Raw genomic sequence first — 22,543 nt, 5'->3', positions numbered from 1 at the left:
TGCTTAAAAACCTTTAAATTGATTAAAAATCCCAATCTGCAATTAATACAATACAAAATACTGCATAGAGTGCACTATACAGGTCATCGAATGTTTAAGATGGGCTTTACATCCGCCAACAACTGCTCACACTGTCAAGGCAATACACCAGACAGTTACATCCACGCTCTTTGGTTCTGTCCACCAGTGCAGAAGTTTTGGCACGAGATATGTGAGGACTTATCAAAGTGTCTGAAATGTAAAATTCCAACCTCCCCTTTAGTATGCTTGTTGGGAAATTTGGATGATGTCACTACAGAAATTAATACAGTCCACATGGTTTTTATTGCCCTATGCATCGCCAAGAAAACGGTCCTCATGAACTGGAAAAATAAAAATAATCTTAATTCTAGCCAATATAGAAACTATCTAATAGATTACATTAGTCCCGATATAGCCTCTGCCACCACATTAGATCAATCCCTCTGGGCTCCTTTGATCGGCTCCATCACCTAGCGGGGGTGGGGGGTCGTGGTTTGGTCCCGCCTTGGCTATTGTGGTTGATGTGGAGGTTGGGATGGGCTTAGGGCACCTGGAGGACCCCTAGAGACGTTATCCCTGGAGGGCTTAACCCGGGGGTTGTGTTCATAACCTGGTTAGTGGCTCTGGTCGCTCTCAGAGGTTGTTCTCCTCGTGGCCGCGTGCAGCGGGGCTGGAGGATGGTCTGTGCTGGCGGACGTAGGTTACTGGCCTGGTGGCCTGGCTGCCCCTGAGTGGATCCGGGGCGGGCGTGGGGGTTTGGGGTTCGGGGGTGCTTCGCCTCCGTGCTGGGGCTCTGGCTGGGCCTTGGGGGCTTCGGTCCTCGTCGGTGTGTCGCCGAGGTTGTGGGCGGGTGGGTGCACGGGGGCTCAGCCCTGGCGCAGGGGGCCTCTTGTGCATCGGCCTAACCGGGGGGCTCTTGAACCGGCAGGGAGGTTGTTCCATCTTTGCAGGAGTCCACTCTGCAGGTGGAGGAGAGACATAGGAGAGGTGGAGAATAAACTTAACCTGGGTGTCTGTGTCTTGTGTAGTCTGGGAGATGATTGAATGTTGGGGTGGGTACAGTTTCCTCTGCGGTGGGGTGGGGTGGGCTGCCCCGGGTCCTGTGGGGCTTGGCGGTGCTGCTGCCGTAGGCCCCGGTCTGGATGGGCCTGGGCTCCCTTGCCTTGGTGGATACCAGGGGACGGGGGTGCATATTGGGGTCAGCGGGGGAGCTGGCCCTAGGGAGGGACACCCTCCCCTCCCTTCTTTTCCTCCCCATCCCCGGCTGCCTCCCTCTTCCCGCTCCACCACACCCACCCACACAGGTAGGGCTTTGGGGTGCGGGTGTGTCACCAGGGTGCAGGGGAGACATTCCCCCCCCTCTGTCCTCTTCTGGCCACCTGTGCCTCAATTTTATCTCACAACTTAGACATCCACATTACTTACACTCTCATAACACACACACATATATATATATATATATATAGGGCCTTGAGGGTGGGCACGTTAACGGCGTCCAGTAGACGGTCTGTGTATTCAAACCTACCTCTGGCGCCGGTGCCCACCTCTCAATTTTAAATCCATGTAGACATTGAGGGTTCTCGGGAGGGGCCGTGCTAACACCTGCTGCTCTCTGGCAGCAGCACCATGCTCTCCCTTGTTTTAAATACACTTTAGAGCAACACGCAGCAACACTACACTTGAGCGGGAGGAGGGAGGTATGGGGTCTTAACACACCCCCGTTCTCTGCTAGCCATCGGGGCGGGGGGGCTGGGAAGAGATGCTGGCTGTCCGATTGGCCTCCCTGCTGCTGCGGAGCCTGGGGCGGTCTGCTTGCCTCCACCCCGGAGGGAAGGGTAACATCTCTTGGGTCTGGGTGCCGTTTCCATCTCTGGGGGTGAGGATACCTGGACCCGGGGTATAGAGTATGTTTGGGGAGTGTGATTGTGTGTACATGTCCATTTACGTTTATTCCTACGTTGGGTGAGTGCTGAGTGTTTCTATATGTGTGCATGAGGGTGGGAATGCATGTCTGTGTCTGTGTGTGCCTGTTTGTCTGTGTCTATATGTCAGGTCGGGTCTTAGACTCCACCTCTCTGGGAACTCCAAGGCCCTCCAAAGTGTGGAGGCCTATCTCCCCTCACCACACTCCCTGCCGGTGACTGATGCCCTCAGGGGTCGGTGCATTGTTGGTTCTTGGTGTCCGGGGCTGGGCGCTCGGGTATGTACCAGCTCACTCCCGGTGGCTACTTGGCGGGGCCTGGCGCCTGCTGCTCGGTCAGGCCTCTTCCGGGGCGCGGGGGGCCCTCGGGCCTCCGGCCTCTGTGCCTGCGGCTCGGTTCACTCTGGCACAGCTGGCTGCCGGCGGAGCCGGCGGGCACGCCGGTGCAGCCCCCTCTAGCTTCTGCCCGGTGGCTACTGGGTGACCCCTCGTCTGGGGATCCTCAGCCCTTCCCATGAAGGTGGCACGGATGCCCCTCCGGTGGTCCTCCTTGGGCTCTTGCACTCTGGGGCCTCTGGATGTCTGGGGCCTGGATCTCCTCCATGCCTGCTTCATGCCCTGGGGGACGGGGCTATGGCTCTCTACATCCTCTAGCAGACCATTACATGGGGAAACCATTCGAATACAAGCGCGCCGATCCACACAGGTGTGCACATGGGTGTTCACTGTTCGTAGACTTAAATCACACCTTTCTTGGCTGCTACTTCAAAGCACATTGTGCGCTGTCTGTCCTGCGTGCTGCACAACAACATTCAATATTTAGTATTTACTGCTGTTTACACTTAGCTAGATTAATGCGATGGTGTTGTGTATAGTATGTTGCTTTGTTTTGTTTTTTTGCTTGTTTTCTATTCTTTTTCTCTCAACAGGTGATCCCGGAGATATTTTTTCTTCCCCCCTTTCTCACTGTCCCTCTCCCCTTTTGTTTTTCTTTTCCTTCCTCTTTCTTTCTCCCTTTCCTATCCCTCACTCATGTCTGTCCCGTCTGTAACAACTGAAAATAAAATAAATAATAAAAACAAAGGTCGATCAAATGGACCAATACGGCAATGCCATGATGATTCATTTGGCAAAATAAATCCATTGGGTATCCTTGTTGGTCTTCAGACAACAATTCTGACGGCTAAAGAACCAAATGGGACAGGCAGAAAAAAAAAAAAAAAAAAAAAAAAAAAAAAGGAAAGGGAGGGGGAATGAGTGTGTGCATATCAGTGTATATTAGGGCTGCCACGATTAGTCGACTAGTCGCGATTATGTCGACTATCAAAATCGTCGACGACTGATTTAATAGTCGACGTGTCGTTTGAAGCTTTGTAAGGTCACAAAAGCCGCAGAAGTAGTAGGGTTTAAGAGTGTAATAACGGACTGAAACAGAAGATGGCAGCACTGCATGTACAAGGATGCCAGCTGCCGTTAAACCCCGAAGAAGAAGAAGTAGTTCTGTCCCAGAATTCATAGAGTTCATAGAGCTCAGTTTCCAACAATGGCGGCAGCTAGTTAGTTTTAATATTACTCTTATTATTCTTTCTGGGTCACAAAATACACGTTTAACATATTTTCAGGCGAGAATGTAGCTGTGTAAACCTCAAATATCTGCTCAGTTTATCAAGACACCACATACCTTCAAAAGCGCTCCTACGTTTTCGGAGACGTCTGTTACCCACTAGCTTGATAGCTAGCCAGGGGCAAGGCTCACTAGAGCCCGTGAGAACACCGGACTCCCGACAAATCGTTTTCAAACCCACCGCCGTCTTTCGCTACTCAGGTTAAACATGATATATAAGTCATTTAGATAACTTAAAAATGTTATTGTTTGGCTTTTTTTAGCATTTTATTTGTTCCTGAGTAAATCGGTTTGGCTGAGATTAAAGTTATAGTTTTTACACAGCTGAATAAACATCAAGCAGACAATTGATTATCAGAAGTGTGAGATGCTCGAGAATAAACTCCGGTGTCCCTTTATATTTTAGATAGCAAGGAGTTTATTAAACTTCACTGAAACAATCTGAAACTTTCATTAAAATTTAACGAACTATCATCTTGTCTTTATTTTTAGTTAGCACATACCATAAACACTTCAAGCTGTAAGCTAATGATAGTTATATTAGAGCAGATGCTGCTGGTGCAATAAGCTGTACGTTTTACGTCCAATGGATGCATGATCTGATTAGTCGACTAATCGCAAAAATAATCGGTGACTAGTCGACTATCAAAATAATCGTTTGTGGTAGCCCTAGAAAGGACATAACCATTTAAAATTTCCTTACAATGAAACTCCAAAGATACGAGTGTTGTACGGTTGTTTTTCAAGGATGAATGTGTGAGCAAAGTTTACTGCTCACATAGTTTATCAGTTCCTCACTTGCCTTTTGAGGAACTTTTCACACCCCTCCAGACTATACCTGTCAGAGTAACAGCCGTGAGTGACTCAGAGTCTATTCAACAGACCTCCACTGACTTCAGGTTATTTGAGGGAAGTGCTAATGTGATCTCGACAATAGTTGGAACATTCCATCTTAAATCATCAAATATTTAGAACATGCTCTGCTTGAAAATCTCAGATTTGTCAAAAAATGTTATATTATATAAGTTAAATTATTTATAAGTTTTGACACATGAAATTGTAGCTTCATATATAAAATACTTTAAAAAAAATGCTATTTCCACCCACTTTGAGAGCATTTCTGTGCAGACTGAAATCTATCAGTGTATATGTATGTGTGTGCGTGTCCAGAGTTCAGCTGAGACAGTGTGGCCTTGCATGGAATGGGAAGGAATGGTTTAAACACAGTCGTTATCAGGGTGTTTTTGTTCGGCTCCAGCCTTGCGACCGCAGCTGGCGCCGAGAGGGTATCCGCATGAAGTGATGGTGCTTTTTACTTTAGTGTAAACAGCTCATATGAATTTCAAAGCAGTTCTACAGTCCAACACTGGTCTCTCAATCTCCCGTTGGAGAGCCGCGAGCTTCGCCATACTTGCGTTCTGTGATGTTGTCATTTCTTGTGCTCAAGTAGCCGATTTCTGAGAACTCATGACAGCTCACCGAGATGTCATCCAATGACACCTGTGGATGACACCTCCCCGAGATGTCATCCAATTTGCGCATAGAGATGTTATTCCGAGCTAGCCTTTCCGAGATGTAATCCAGTCTGTAGTCAGAGATCTTATTCTGAGTAGCCATAGCCTTTCCAAGATCTTATCCGTGCTGCACTCAATGAGCCCATTTTGAGAAACTCAGGCCTGTTCCCATCGTTTCAATCCCAGCGGGCAGCCTTGTGGGGGTTTGAACAGCCGGTTCCGCTTCCTTAATTCTTCAATAAGTCAGGGCCAAGCCAGCTCCGATCAGCCAGAACCCTGTTACCATGGTTCCGAATAGGTAGATATCTTCAGCACTCAGGCTCACCCAAGCCCAAACTTCTCGTTGAGAAAGGGGTGTCAATTGCTTTTAGGGACCAGTAATCCATAGGAATGGATGAATTATGGACCAGGAATCCATAATTCCTCTTTTAGGTTTTAGAGAACAGACTGTGAGAGAGTGTTCCAGGGAAAAGTAATACAATAAACTAGACAAGGACACAAGAGGCTAAGCAGGGAAGCTAAGGGAGAGGAGGAGGAGAGGAGAAAAGTGCGACCGCCTTCGTCAAGAAGGCGGTCGCACGCCAAACTAGTAAAGCAACATTAAGTTGCTTTACTAGTTTGGCTAGCTTCACTCCAACGGGAAATTATACCTGTTAGTCATAATGTTCCGGTTTGTAACAGTTTTGTAAAGCAAGTTTGTTTGTAAAGCACTTTATGTTAGCTAACTATTCACAGAACCGATAACACAGTCCTCATTCATAAACTAATGTAAGTCTATTAGTTGCAACCAACCAACCACATGACATAACGCTCCGTGCTGACATAAGGTGGTGCTAAACCTGCTCTCAAACCTTAAACTTTAAGCACTTTCTCAAATCCACCTTCACAGACAGTGTTACATCTATGTCAATTAGCCTTTATATATTTAGTATTTCATATCCTGTTTAAGTTTCCGTCTGCACGCATCTAATTTTGGGTCAGTCACAAGACACAATCTGCATACTCCGCAGATCATGATAATCTCTATGCTTGTCCTGCTAGACTTCTGTGCAGCATCTAATACTTCTGAACACAATTTTTTATTAAAGAGATTAGAATATGCTGTAGGTACTGGTGTTATTGCGCAGCAGTGGTTTGAAATAAATATGTGTCTAATTAACATAAAAAGTGCATGTAAAGTTTAACTTTTAAAGTGCATGTTTGTAAAACAAATGCTTCAACTGGTAACTGTATTTTTGTTGTATTTTTTGATTTTTTTTTTTTCTCAAGTACTGATGAATGTTTCTGTGGGAAGAACAGTTTACTCAAGAGAAAAGCTGTTTTCATTGAAATACAGCAAATCTGGAAGATACCACCCTATTCCAAATGGGATAAAGGAGTGTTTTCGTGGTTGCTATGCTGGTGCAAAGGTGAAAGCTTGGAAGTGGTGATAAGCCCTTCCTGCCAAAAGTCAACATGGGAAAACTCTGGGTCAACTGTTTGCAACAAAAGTGATGAGCTAGAGATAGAGACACTAAGAGACTAAAGAGGCACTCTTCACATATCAGGAAACTTCAATCATGTTTCTCTCTCCTTCCACCTGACCAACATATTTTTTTTGACTGTTCTACCAGAAAAATTTAAACCTTTCATTTGCTGTACATCAATGTCAAAGATGCTTACAGAGCTGTTTCCTTACCACCGCTTGGCAGACCAAACTGGGACTTGGTTTTTCTGCACACACGTTACCAACCCCATTTGAAGAGACAGTCTGCAAAAAAAAAAAAAAACCCCTCACAGACAGGAAATGGACAACTGATGCCACTGAGCCTTTTAGGTACTGCTTTGAATGCACAGATTTGAGTGTGCTGCTAGAAATAGATAAGAACAGTACAGATATTGACAGGTAGGTTGATTGTTTCACTGAGTACATCAACTTATGTAGAGACACAATTATACAGCGGTGACTCTATGTTGTTTGTACAATGCAAAACCTTGGATGACAAGTAATATAAAGGCAATCCCCAACCAGAAAAAGGTAGCTTTTAGAGAAGGTGACAAAGACCTGCTCAAGCAGGTGCAACATGAGCTGAACATCCACGAGTTGTTGAGAGGAATCAATACCATCTCTGACTACAACAAAAAGAAAAGACATCCACTTATGAGTGATGTGAAAAGAGCTGATGAACTCACCTACTTCCCCTGCCCCTTGTCTGTCACAAAAATAGGGGTGAGATTGGAGCTAGGAAGACTATCCTTTGGGAAGAACCCACTCAATAATTACATCTTGTTTGAACATATGGCATAGAAACTGAACATTTAACAGTATTTCCTGATAACCCTCTCTTGTCTGATCATTTCCTAATAACGTTTAAATTTACAATAATTGATTACATAGCAGTGGGGAGTAGATTTATCACAGTAGATGTCTTTCTGAATGTGTTGTAACTGAGTCTAAGAATATAATCTACCCACTGTTATCATCTTCAATACCCAGTACCAACACAGAGCAGAGCAGCTACCTGAACGCTACTCCAACAGAGGTCGATTATCTTTTTAATAAATTTTACCTCCTCATTAAATAGGAGTAGTTATATGTTATATTATACACATTAATATGTGCAGAACCCTACTGCTGTTCTGCAAAGGCCTGTACCCCCTCAGTGAGTTCATTAACAACACTGGCTACAGATACCGACTATGGAATGGAGCAGTTGTCAGCCACCTCCTGTACATGGATGACATCAAGCTGTGTGCCAAGAATGAACGAGATATCGATTAACTGATCCACACCACCAGGATATACAGCAATGACATTGGAATGTTATTCGGACTGGATAAGTGTAGTCGAATGATAATGAGGAGAGGGAAGATAGTCAGAACTGAGGGGATCGAAATACCAGAAGGCAACAATGCAGACATAGGGGACAAGTACAAGTACCTGGGCATCCCACAGGCAAATGGGAAGCATGAAGAGGCCACTAGGAAAGCTGCAACCACAAAGTACCTGCGGAGGGTCAGGCAAGTCCTGAGGAGTCAGCTAAATGGTAAGAACAAGATCCAGGCTATCAGCACCTACGCCCTGCCCATGATCAGGTACCCTGGTGGAATAATAAGTTGGCCAAAGGAGGAAATTAGAAGCCACTGACATGAAGACCAGGAAACTCCTGACCATGCATGGAGGGTTTTACCCCAAATCCAGCACCCTGAGGCTGTATGCTAAGTGGAAGGAAGGTGGCCGGGGACTAGTGAGTGTCAGCACCACAGTCCAGGATGAGGCAGCGAATACCTATGAATACATCAGGAAGATGGCCCCAACTGACCGCATGCTCAGTGAATACCTCATGCCAGCAGAAACCCAAGAAAGGGGAGGAAGAGGAGAAACCATCATCGAAGGACAGGCCCCTGCACAGTATGTACCACCGACAGATAGAGGAGGTGGGTGACATCCAGAAATCCTACCAGTGGCTGGACAAAGCTGGACTGAAAGACAGCACAGAGGCACTAATCATGACAGCACAGGAACAAGCTCTGAGCACAAGATCCATAGAGGCTGGTGTTGCCTCCCTAAGATGATGACCAGAGGGGCAACTGGTTTCCTGTTCAACAACGTGCGGTGCTGTGATAAAGAATAGAAAAAGGGACACACGTTGAGCTGATGTCCGTTTCACAACAGGAAGGTTTATTCTTCCCAACAGCTTAGAACAGCTTCAGGTATCACCATACTAACTGTAAAGAAATGGCCTTATGTTTCAGTCCAGTTTACCATACATGGCCACAATTCCCTGAGCTAGAGACTGTATAAATCTCTCAATACAACTTTGACAAAACATAAACAAAATGTTGCTTAAATCCATTGATAATATCAGATCCACAATGTATCACAATAAACACATTTGTTTTACAAAGATAAACACAACACAATAGTGTACTCTGTACTTCATTTTTAACTACAATTACAAACATCATAAAATGAACTCATTTTTAAACATTTTAATTCTTGTTCAGCGCTAAATTATTTATGTGAAATGTATTTCCACTGTACTGACAATGTAACTTCTGTTTTTTTAAAATATAGCTATTTTACTCTTTACAAGAAAATAATGTCTTTGACATAAAACAAACATATTCACTGTTCTTATACAACCTACAACTATATAGAGTGCAATGCTCCTTTAACAGCGTTCACTACTACTGTGCAGTCAGCATTGATCAAATAGTTTCCTTATAACACTCTATAAATGTCTTTGTATTAAACCACAACTTGTTCTTGTAACCACAAGATCAACCAGAAGAATAAAACATAGTATAAAACCCATTTATCAGAGTGCATAATACATTAAGAGTTCACAGTCCAGAGGTCTCTCACAGGTCAGATTAGCTTCCCCACACACACTCAGTATCCCACATTAGCCAAGTCCGCTAGCATTAGCATCATTTAGCCTGCAGCCTTAACCCACAATTCAGACACAACTCAGAACGAATCCATTTCTTTAGCGAGTTGCGCTCATTACCCACATAAACAACATCGTCCGTTTGTAAGGTCTGCAGTATACATTCATTTAAATGCATTTACTAACCTGTGATAAAGAATAGAAAAAGGGACACACGTTGAGCTGATGTCCGTTTCACAACAGGAAGGTTTATTCTTCCTCTGTGCCCCAAAACGCTACTCGATACCACTGCGCGTAATGCGCCCTCTAGCGGCTGGGTGTAGGATAGCATTTTAAATGACAGGTACAAAAATACAATCACAACAAAAACCTTTGGGGGGGGGCTGTTTTCCCTAGTTTATTTCTGATACCAGATTTTACTAGAAAGCTATTTTCAACTCTCTACACTCTCCCCCACTTAAAAGAATGTCTCCTGACATTTGTTTCTTCATGTGTGGACCCATCAGTGTATGAGTGTGCAGTCATTGTGGTAGTACGGCTGAGAATAGATGGGGTGAAAGAATGATGGGACGCCGTGTGTCCACATCCAGGGTTGGCTAGCTGAAAGGGTGTTCATTTCTGCCCTCCAGTGACAGTATGATGGCTGACCCAGTGCGTTGTACGTGAGTCTTTCTGCTGGTCTCCCCTTCCTCTGTGACCTCCTTACAAAGTCATTTTCTCTATTTTCTCCATCCATTTCCTCCATGTCTTTTTCTGCTAACTCCTCAGCCTCCACAACATCTTGCTCTCCCCCGTATTCTGGCCTGTCAAGAGGACAGAACTCTCTTGCTGTTGCACGTAGCTTGGGCTGACTTTGAGAATCCTGCTTTGGAATGACAGTTTCCTGTTGCTGAGGGTGCTCCTGTTGAATAGCAGGTCCTTGTTGTTGAGGGTTCACGAGTCTGTAGCATGGAATCTTCCTCCGGAGGTCATGGTGGTAGGTATAACTATCTTCCTCATCCGAGCTACTGGTTGCCGTTTCATTGACATCTCTTACAGGTTGTCTTTGCCTTTTTGCTTTTGTCTTTTCTTCCACAGGAAGTTCTTCCTCAAAAGGTAAGTCGTTTACTGGTAGTAGGAGGTTTCTATGAAGAACCCGCATGGCTTTACTACCTCTCTCTGGCTGTACCTTATAGACCGGTCCATCTCCCAATCTCTCCACCACGCGATGTACTACCTTCTCCCAATAGGCGCGCAGTTTTCCTGGCCCTCCTCTCTCTGACAAATTTTTCACCAGTACTCTGTCACCTGGCTGGAGAGTGATACCTCTTACATGTCTGTCGTACTGCTTTTTGCTTTTGGCTGAGGATTGTCGGCTGTTATTTGCAGCTATTTGGTAAGCGACTCGCATCCTCTCTGCCCACTTTTGGACAAACGTTTGGTGGTTTTGTGCCTCAGTGTCTTTCCCTTGGTGAAAAAGTAGGTCAACTGGTAGCCGTGGAGCCCTGCCATACAAGAGAAAGAATGGAGAGTACCCTGTTGCATCATGTCTTGTGCAATTGTAGGCATGCACGATCTGAGGCAGATGATCTTTCCATTCACTCTTTTTCTCTTCTTGTAGGGTGCGCAGCATTTGGAGAAGTGTGCGATTTAATCGCTCCACTGGATTGCACTGAGGATGATAAGGAGTGGTGCGTGAGTGTGCAATTCCTGATAGTTGTTGCAGTCTTTGGAACAGGCTGTTTTCAAACTCATGTCCTTGGTCGTGATGCAACTTCTCTGGATACCCAAAGCGAGGAATAAAGTCCTGAAATATCTTTTCAGCAGCTGTCTTTCCTGATTTGTTTCTCGTTGGGTATGCCTGCGCAAAGCGCGTGAAGTGATCAACGAGGACAAGGATATACTCATATCCTCCTTTGCTTGGCTCCAAGTGCAAATAGTCAATAGAGACCAACTCAAAAGGTGCACTGGTGGTGAGGGATCCCATTGGAGCTCTCTGCTGGATATTGGGGCGCTTCTGTTTAATGCACTGGCATTTTTTTGTCACGTATTCTTCCACATCTTGCTGCATGTACGGCCAATAGAACCGTTCTCGGGCCAGATGGATCACCTTTTCAGAACCTACATGCCCCATGTCGTCATGTAAGCTTTTCAGTACCACTGATTTGAGCTGTTCAGGGAGGACCAGTTGTCGGTTTTGGTTTGTTTTTCGGTAGAGTAGTCCATTTTCTACTTCTAGCTTGTTCCACTCATAGAGCAGTCTCCTTGTCTGTTTAGACATTGTTTTTTTCTCTTTTTCATTTGGAGTCCAAGCTCTCCGATTCAAAGAAATAACTTCCTTAATAGCTGGATCTGCTTGTTGTGCAGCTCTAATATCTCTGGGAATGATGCCTGAAACGCTATTGTGTGGTACAGCATTTCCATCATCACCATTTAGTTGCAATGCAGCCACCCAGGGAACATCATCATTTTGTACCATTTTTGTCCCCTGCCACACAGCAGAGACCACCTCCGGTGACACTGTCTCTGTATGGTCACTCATCTGCTGCTGCAGGTTCACGGGATACCTGGACAACATATCGGCATCAGCGTTCCTCTTTCCGGGTCTATACTTAATGTCAAAATAGAAATCCGCCAACTCCCCAACCCATCTGTGACCCACAGCATTTAGTCTTGCTGAACTCAGGATGTAGGTCAAGGGGTTATTATCGGTATAGACCGTGAAAGTTGGTGCATAATACAGGTAATCCCGGAACTTGTCGCAAATAGCCCATTTAAGTGCCAGGAACTCAAGTTTGCCCGAGTGCAGATGATAGTTCCTCTCTGCAGGTGTTAAGGTCCTGGAGCCGTACCCAATGACACGCAGTTTGTTGTTTTGGCGTTGGTATAATACAGCTCCCAGACCTTCGTTTGAAGCATCCGTGTGTAACACAAATGGAAGATCAAAATCTGGGTAGGCCAGGATGGGGGGTTTTGTCAACATGTCCACCAACCTGGACACCACGTTCTGATGTTCAGTAGTCCAAGTGACAGGTGAGCGAGAGGGAAGTTGCCCCTTGTTCCCTTTGGTCGCTGGACTTTTTCCCTTAACAGTCTGAGGCTTGATGGTATGACCTGTCTCAGCTGGGCTTTGGAGAATTTCAAACAAGGGCCTCGCCAGTCGTGAAAAGTCTTGGATAAAGGACCGGTAGTAGCTGAGAAATCCAAGCAATGTCCGGACCTCTCCAACTGTGCGAGGCTTCTTGTCTTTCAGGGCTAGAACTGCTTCCAAATCCTTTGGATCGATCTGAATCCCTTCTCCTGACACCACTCGCCCGATGTACCGAATTTGTCTCTTAAAGAGCTCACATTTGGCTGGGCGAAGCTTAATGCCGTGTTGTCGCATCCGGTGGAACACTTGTCTTAGATGGTCTACATGTTCGTCAAATGTTTTGGAATAGCAAAGGACATCATCCAAATACGGCACGCAACACTCGTCTCTGATGCCCTCTAACACTCCCTCCATGCACCTCTGGAAGGCAGCTGGTGCATTTGTCAGTCCAAAGGGTATTCGTACCCATTCGTAGAGTCCCCAGGGTGTGCTAAAGGCAGTTAGATGTCTTGACTCCTCACTCACAAACCCTTGATGGTACGCACTCCCTTGGTCCAAGATGGAGAACCATGAATTGCCTCCTAGGCTGTCCAACAAATCCTGGATCCGTGGGAGTGGATGGCGATCTGGGACGGTTTTGCGGTTAAGCTCACGGAAGTCAACACACAGGCGAAGACTGTTGTCTTTTTTTCGCACACACACTACAGGTGAGGAATAGGCAGAAACAGACTTCCTAATCCACCCCCTGTTTAGGAGATTTTGGATATACTCCTTCACCTCCTTAAACAGTGGCCGTGGAATGGAATTGTAGCTTTTTTGAACTGGAGTGTCATCAGTTGTATTGATTTTGAGCTGTAAGCCAGGGACACACCCAATGTCTCCTTCATCACGAGCAAACACGTCTGATTCCTCATAAAGCATTTGCCGTACCGTGCTCTGGTCAGGCTCCGGCAGGTGATCTAAATCCACATTTGGATGCCATCTTTCCTTCACACTGCCAGCCCAGCGATTTTCCTTCCAATTACTTTGTTCTTCACTGGTCGGACTTGTTTGGGTAGCGCACAGAAGGTTGTCATTGTGTGGTTCTCCAGGCCCCTGCATAGTTGGATGGATGTTTACAGGTGTGCTTTCAGTAATTTCTTCAATGAATCCTAAGACTGCTTTTGGAGGTAAAAAAACATCATGCCTTGTTGAATTCTGGATTGGTATTCTCACTATTTTTGAGGCGCCGGCCGGCACTTCAACGAGCGCAGGAAATAACTCCAACCCATCTGGCAAGTGACAGTCTACATTCGGCTCAAACAACATGACTCCTCCTCCAGGAAAAGCTCTCATGCGGCATTTCACCTGACAGATCTGACTGCGGGGGATCGCGAGTCCCTTCTTTCCAACTCGTAATACTGGACATTCTGACTCTTCCAGGGGTTGCTTTGTGTGAACCACCGAAACAAGACTTTCAGCATTACTCTTCTGAATTCTCAGGACTTCTGAAAGGAGACTCACTAAGTTGTCGTCGTCTCTTTGATCACCATTCCCTGCAATCATCTCTTGTATCACATTGAAGCCTAGTAGTGGGCTGCTCAACCCTCCTCGACTTACTAGCATGGGAACATGAATAGCAACTGAGCCATGTCTGCTACTTGTGATCTCAAGAAAAACTTCTATCCACCCTTCAAACGGCACATCTGTCCCATTAGCTGCAGTGACTTTGAGTGGGTGATCTGAGAGTAGGCTTTCCAGTGGCCTAATTGTCACATTTGGCAAGGCTTTTTGCACCCAAGACTTCTCCACAATGCTTACTTGGGCCCCACTATCCAACAACATTTGAAGTTTGACCCCATCTAGATAACAAGTTACCATACACCTGCCCCCAATCAGCTGGGCAACACGCTCCCTTTTGGACACTTGACATGATTTTGAGGTCTTGGTTGAAGATGGAATTTTATCTTTCGGGTGCAGCTTCTCTGGGATTGGGGACTCTGCATTCTCCAAGGTCACTGGTGGTCCCTCCCCAGCGACCTCACACGGTTTCCCGACAGAGTTCCCTTTTGTAAGCAGCCAATAGCTCTGTGTCCCTCTTTTCCACATCGGAAGCAGTGTGAGCAGGTGTCATTTCCTTGGGATACACATTGGTGACATTTCCCTTTAACTTCAGGCTTGGCTGACTGTTTGGTGTGTGGCAAAGGGTTGTAGGTATTTTCTGTTGCCACATTCACTACCGGTGTGATGGCTTTCTCCAAACTTTTGGCCAAAGATGACACTTGGGCTGTTAACTCCTGTATAGCACTGCGATTGGCCTGCACCTCTGCCTGCACTTGAATGGCATTCTGTTTGTCACTGTCCAGCTGGGCTGTATTGATACTGATTGCTTTTTGTTTGCATACCTGTCCCAACCTGGTTTTCCTCTCGGTGTCCTCCCTCAGTGATCTTGTGATCACATCGAGTATAACGTCATCAGTCACATTCATGTCTGAAATATGTGGTTGAAGATCTCGTCTGATGTATGAGCATTTTTCATTCATCCCCTGGTAAAGCGAATGAAGAAACACTCCCTGCACCAGTTTGCTATCATATTGAAAGTCTGTACCTTGTTTAGAAGCAAACATTATACGCTGCTTGACCCCCATTAGTCTATACATAAACTGTTGTGGGCTTTCTTTGTCATGTTGCTTTGCGTTACTTAGTTCCTGGAACAATTCAGTACTGCTCTTATCCCTAAGGTGTGCTTTAAGGAACCTTTTTAACTCAGCAAGAGTCAGGGTGTCTTTGGTCATGAGCATGTCTTTAAAGGTACCAGACTTAATTATCTTGAGCACCGTTCTTAAGACCTCAGCTTCTGAGAACCCCTCAGCCAGACCTTCATCAATTTGTTTACATACACAGTTAAAACTCAAATCAGAAGCTGAATCTGAGATTTGACCACCATGTATCTTAAATTCTCTATGTGGTAACAATGCAGCAACATCTGTCAGTTTTACTAAACCAGTTACAGGATCAGCAATCACCGATGTTGGGATACTCTTTTTCATTACTGATGCTACTACTGCTGGTTCAGTCTCTGATACAGAAACAGCATCCCCTTCATCAGATGCTTGACCAAGTTCAACAGTTACCTGAGGTGCTTGTAGGTCATCAATGAGGTCACGAAATGCAAGCAGACGAGACATGCCCTGATCTTCGAGGCTCTTCAGTCGTTTACTTCTCAGAAAGTCAACAATAAAGTCAAAGAGCTCCACCTCAGTTGCATCCTCGCTGGGAACATCTTCCACCTCTTCTTCTTGACACAAGACTGCAAGTTTATGTAGCAGGTCCCTGTTAGCGGCTCTGGTCAGCTGATGAAGCTGGTTCTGGATCTCCCACTGTAGGTCGTGCAGAGTGGCCATGTCTGGATACCTGATGTCAATCGTTACTAATGCTGTGCATCAGAGGGATATGGATCCCGCAATTCTTGGCTGATTAGCACCTGACCGCCATGGCGCTAATCCCGGACGAGCCCCCAGAATTGTTGCCTCCCTAAGATGATGACCAGAGGGGCAACTGGTTTCCTGTTCAACAACGTGCGGTGCTGTGATAAAGAATAGAAAAAGGGACACACGTTGAGCTGATGTCCGTTTCACAACAGGAAGGTTTATTCTTCCCAACAGCTTAGAACAGCTTCAGGTATCACCATACTAACTGTAAAGAAATGGCCTTATGTTTCAGTCCAGTTTACCATACATGGCCACAATTCCCTGAGCTAGAGACTGTATAAATCTCTCAATACAACTTTGACAAAACATAAACAAAATGTTGCTTAAATCCATTGATAATATCAGATCCACAATGTATCACAATAAACACATTTGTTTTACAAAGATAAACACAACACAATAGTGTACTCTGTACTTCATTTTTAACTACAATTACAAACATCATAAAATGAACTCATTTTTAAACATTTTAATTCTTGTTCAGCGCTAAATTATTTATGTGAAATGTATTTCCACTGTACTGACAATGTAACTTCTGTTTTTTTAAAATATAGCTATTTTACTCTTTACAAGAAAATAATGTCTTTGACATAAAACAAACATATTCACTGTTCTTATACAACCTACAACTATATAGAGTGCAATGCTCCTTTAACAGCGTTCACTACTACTGTGCAGTCAGCATTGATCAAATAGTTTCCTTATAACACTCTATAAATGTCTTTGTATTAAACCACAACTTGTTCTTGTAACCACAAGATCAACCAGAAGAATAAAACATAGTATAAAACCCATTTATCAGAGTGCATAATACATTAAGAGTTCACAGTCCAGAGGTCTCTCACAGGTCAGATTAGCTTCCCCACACACACTCAGTATCCCACATTAGCCAAGTCCGCTAGCATTAGCATCATTTAGCCTGCAGCCTTAACCCACAATTCAGACACAACTCAGAACGAATCCATTTCTTTAGCGAGTTGCGCTCATTACCCACATAAACAACATCGTCCGTTTGTAAGGTCTGCAGTATACATTCATTTAAATGCATTTACTAACCTGTGATAAAGAATAGAAAAAGGGACACACGTTGAGCTGATGTCCGTTTCACAACAGGAAGGTTTATTCTTCCTCTGTGCCCCAAAACGCTACTCGATACCACTGCGCGTAATGCGCCCTCTAGCGGCTGGGTGTAGGATAGCATTTTAAATGACAGGTACAAAAATACAATCACAACAAAAACCTTTGGGGGGGGGGCTGTTTTCCCTAGTTTATTTCTGATACCAGATTTTACTAGAAAGCTATTTTCAACTCTCTACACTGGGGTCTGTCACACCAGGCAAGACCCCAGGTGTAGGCTGTGTGCCCCTGAGACAATCTGGCACATAACAGCAGGGTGCAAGATGCTAGCTGACAGGGCTAGCATAGATAGATAGATATTTATCAGCCCATTCTCTTCCGCTTATCCTTATCAGGGTCGCAGGGGGAGCTGGAGCCTATTCCAGCTAACATAGAGCAAGAAGCAAGGCACACTCTGAACACATTACCAGTCTGTTGCAGGAAACCATTCACAGTCACATTCATACCTATTGGCAATTTAGAAGCGCCAACTAACCTAACTCCACTAATTCCATCTGTTTGTGGAAGACAGATTACCCGGAAAGAACCCACACAGACACAGGGAGAATATGCAAACTACACACAGAAAGGCCCTGGCCAGATGGTGGACACTTCTTGCTGTGAGGCAACAGTGCTAACCATGTGCCACTGTGCTGCCCTACATCCAGTAGTGCTGTTACATCATCACCAGTTGCAGAAGTATTGTTGCATCATGTTGTTAGCCTGTTGTTAGCCTTAACTTAAATAAAAAAGTACCTCATTAACCTTATAAGCCCCAACTCCCCCAGATACGGGGGCAAAAGGTTGGAGATTGGTTAGGCGTTGGGGCTCTTGATGTTAAATGTCCTGTGGTTTTAGATATAGTGTTCCGCATATCTGGATTGTAATAAGTTGTTATTTGAGTAACTTCAGTTTTGGGTCACCAGCTGTCTCGGTGAAGTTTAATAAACTCAGCCGTCTGCTCCTTGGTATGCAAAATATAACAGGACACTGCCGTGAATTCTCGACCATTTTACATTTCTGTTTAATCAGTTTTCTGTTTGACATTTATTCAGCTGTGTGAAAACTATAACTTTAATCTCGGCCAAACTGATTGTCTCACAACAAAATAAAACACTGAAAGAAGCCAAACAATAACATTTTTAAGTTATCTAAGTGACTTATATATTATGTTTAACCTGGTTTGCATAAGACCGCGGGGGGTTTGAAAACGATGTGCCGGGGGTTTGAAAACAATGTGCTGGGAGTTCACTGTTCTCCCCCCGGCTAGCTATGGAACTGGTGGGTAACAGACGTCTCCATAAACGTCTGAGCACTTTTGCAAATATGTGATGTCTTGATAAACCAAGCAGATATTTGAAGTTTACACAGCTACATTCCCACCTGAATATATCTTAAAAGTTTATTTTGTGACCCAGAAAGAGTAATAAGAGTAGTATTAAAACTAAGCAGCAGCCGCCATTGTTGGAAACTGGAATTGGCTGGGCCGCGCTATGAATTCTGGGATATGGTGGGCCACGAAGGATACATCCGACCCATCCTTCAAATGTGGAGAAAAGGAGGATGGACGCATTTGGAGGAGTCTACTAATTTGGACAGCTATCGTCGCGTCGCTGTGATGTAATTGGCCTACAAATGCGGCCTCAGCAGGATGCAGCCTAATTTGGCCACCTGCAGTGTTCTCCTTGGGTATTGGCATTTATGTGGATGTTGCTGTAACAAAAACCACTCATTTAAACCACTGTAGACCAACATACTTTCCAGTAAAAGTAGCCATCCCCAACAGAACCATGTTTTTGTAGGTATAAGGAAACCCTCTACAATATCACACAGGTGGTTTTGACATATAAAAGATGGTTTAATCCTGTTTAACCTCATTTGCACATGTGCTTCACAGCTATGAGCTTTGACTAGGTTAAATAGAAGTAAAAAAAATTAAGGCAAAATGTTTAAGAAATGTTGATATGTGATTTCCACATCACGGTAAATCCTGAGCTTCACCACAGGAAAAAATATATGAGAACTCGAAGTCCTAATTACAGCATAGACTATATTCTACAGGTGCAAAATCTACTTTACAAATGAACCAAATTTCTTAACATGACTATGAGATTATGTAGGAGTTAGGTTTAATTTACAGCGATGTGATTTGTAAACAAATAGCTCACCTATGGTGTACATGTAGCTCCTGCTCTCTACTTGATTGAGCATCATTAAGAAGGATCATTGAAGTTTTTTGTAGAGTAATGATAACTGATTGTATCATAGATATCCAGTCCTGACACACAATCAACTCTAATACGATACCTTGGTGATAAGTTAGAGGAGCAGCGGGACCCTCTGCAGACATTCTGCATTAGAGAAAGGGACTGATGATGATACAGAACCTAATAGATGTGACCAGCTTCTCCTCCCTGAAGAGGTGAGAGGAGAAAACATTATATCACATTTGCTTCATTCTCATCTTTCCATTTTATTTAGAAGTACAGACTAGTTTATTCAGCCCCATGATGGGTCTTTTAGACTCATCATGAGGCTGAATAAACAGAAAGCTTTATCTGTTTAAGGTGACACACAGAGCAATAAATAGCAGATTGGCATCACTAAAAGCTTTCTCATAACAGCACTGGAGCTTCATCAGAATGCACCTGTCCTTGGAATTGCTTATACATATCTAAACTCTAAATGTAGCTTGGCCATGAGCATTTATTGATGTGGGAGTGCATGAGTGTACAGTATGTGGGTGGTATTTTGTACAGTAACTCCACGCACAAGCTGTGTTGTGTATGCCGACCAAGTATTTTCAGCCAAAAGGGCAGTTTGTAACACACTGTTCAACTTAGCCAGTGATACAACATTCTAATCTCATTCTCCCTGTGTCAGAAATGGTAAAGATATTTAAGGCTGGTGTAACACAATGGTTTTAGGGGAACAGTGAATATATTTGCTTGCCTTTTCTCTTCTGGTAGAAAACCACAACATTATTTTATATGTGTTGTGGTCAGATGTCTGTTACAACAGTTATTTTAATAAAGGATGGAGATGTGTCTTTGCTTCTAAGCAATGTGGCCATTAATGACTCTGGAACATACGAGTGTCATGTCAACACAGGAACAAGCCGCAGGAGGAGAGGTCATCTGAAGACCGACCCCATCAGCATCATCTACCTTAGTGTTGATCCTCCAGGTGAGTGAGTAGAGTAGAGTGTGTGTGATCAGAGGTGAAGCTGCTTTCTGGTTGTTGATGTTTGTTTCTAAAGATGTTGTTGATAAGACAAATATGATTTTAATCATCTTTTCTGTTGCAGAATTCTCCCGTAGATTTAATTGAGCATTCTCTTACAGCCATATTTCTTTCTTGCAGTGTCTGTGGCTATTAGATAAGTTCAATGTTTTAAAAGCTTTTTATTGCATTAATCACATTCCTTGTAATGAGATGACCCAGTTTGCAGTACTCTGGTTTTGGACTCCTGTCATGATCCTAAGATATATACCAGAGATTACATTAGCTTGCAAACTTTGCATGCTATAGACTAGTAGTTGTTATCATACTATTACTCAGACCTTTTGGAATCTCTTTGGATAGTTTTTGCCAACAAATTGGATGGCACATGGACATCTGTTCAGGGCCTTGCATTTTCATGACAGTTGATGCTACACAGACCCGATGAAATTAACTGTTGCAGTATATATATATATATATATATATATATATATATATATATATATATATATATATATATATATGTATATATACATGCATTTGTATATGTATAAATAAATAGTAAATCACAAACTCTAGCTACTGAATCCTTCCATATGACATATGATGTTCAATTAACCTTCATTTTTTTCAGTTAAGGTGTCACAAGATGTCTTTGATAATCATAGTTGCATTTCATCAGATAGGCTGAAGCAATTCAGATCTAATCAGCACAGTGTGATAATGTTTTCCCCACATCTGACAAAAGGTAAGACAAAGCAGACTTGGTTCTGAGATGAGCTTTGTTTTTTTAGTTAATTTCCTGTGACAGTTTCACATTAACTGACACACAGTGCAGCAACTTAAGATTAATCCTACTACCCTGCAAGACAACACAAAGACAACAACCTTTTCCTCTGACAATATTGTGTTTATTACTGGATAATTCTGTATTGCATTCATGATGTTGCCTTTGTCCGTAGATGAGGATTAAAATTTCTGAGAAAGCTCAAAGCTGTAATTTCCTGTGTTTGCAGGTACAGAACAGTGGCCCTACACATCACTTAATAAAAGTTCTTAAACCTCAACATTTACTCTTCACCCTTGATGGGATGTTTGTGTGAAGTACCACATATCAGTGAAAGATACAGCCCTTTTAAGTTAAAAACATAAAGTCAAAAGGATTAATCATCCATGAAACTGTGTCGCTATCAGCAGAAACAGTAACTCAGTTTAGTGTTTCAGAAAGCTGCTGATCCCAGACCTGCACAGCATCAGATGCATGAAGAGGACAGGATATTTTCTCTGACAGCATTAAATAAAACCTGATAAAGGTCAACGGTCATCACTTGAGCATCACTTGTTGAACTAAAGACTTAAAACTAAATTCTTTCACACTGTTTTTGCCAATAGTGTTTTATTTACCATAAAGTAATTCAGACTTATTCATACTGGGTAACCAGAGAGGATAATATATATTTTAATATGTAACTTTCTTCAGTCTTCCTGATGTTTCTGAAGTGATGTCTCTCTACCCACTACCACTACTCTGAAAATGTACACTAAGCAGAAGGAAGGAGGCCAAAGAGTAGTGAGTGTCAGAACTACTGTCCAGGATGAGACAATGGACATCCATAAGTACATCAGGATGATGACTGTGAGCTTAGTCAATACCTCAGACAGCAGAAACTCAAGAAAGAAGAGGAAAGAGGAGATCAACCATCATGGAAGGACAGGTCCCTGCACAGTGTGTACCACCAGCAGTTAGAAGAAGTGGCTGATATCAAGAAATCCTACCAGTGGCTGGACAAAGCTAGGCTGAAAGACAGCACAGATGCACCTAACAAGGCAGCACTGGAAGAAGCTCTAAGTACAAGATCCATAGAGGCTGCACTTGGGGTCTATCACACCAGGCAAGACCCCAGGTGCAGACTGTGCAAAGATGTGCCTGAGACAATCCAGCACGTAACCGCAGGGTACAAGATGCTGGTACGCAGAGCTAACATGGAACGTCATAACTACGTTGCTGGCAATAATATACAAGAACATCTGTGTTAAGTAAAGCCTTGAAGTCCCGGGGTCAAAATGGGACACATCCCATAGGGTGGTTGAGAATGACTGAGCTAAGATCCTGTGGGACTTCCAGATACGGACAGACAAACTAGTGATGGGTAACAAAAACAGGTAGGTTAAATGCATAATGGTAACTTTCTGTTAAAAGAGTAGATCAAAA

At 43.9% G+C, this 22,543-nt stretch overlaps 1 pseudogene; it reads left to right on the top strand.

Annotated features, from left to right (window-relative positions):
- Nucleotides 1-7,793: 7,793 nt before the first annotated feature.
- LOC148098563 (uncharacterized) lies at nucleotides 7,794-22,279 on the top strand (annotated as a pseudogene).
- The last annotated feature ends 264 nt before the right edge of the window (nucleotides 22,280-22,543 follow it).

Source organism: Neolamprologus brichardi, chromosome 15 (assembly GCF_056152115.1).
Source record: "Neolamprologus brichardi isolate AB-2024 chromosome 15, ASM5615211v1, whole genome shotgun sequence".
Classification (NCBI taxonomy): domain Eukaryota; kingdom Metazoa; phylum Chordata; class Actinopteri; order Cichliformes; family Cichlidae; genus Neolamprologus; species Neolamprologus brichardi.
Note: the sequence above shows the minus strand (reverse complement) of the source record. Positions and strands in the feature narration are given on the sequence as shown.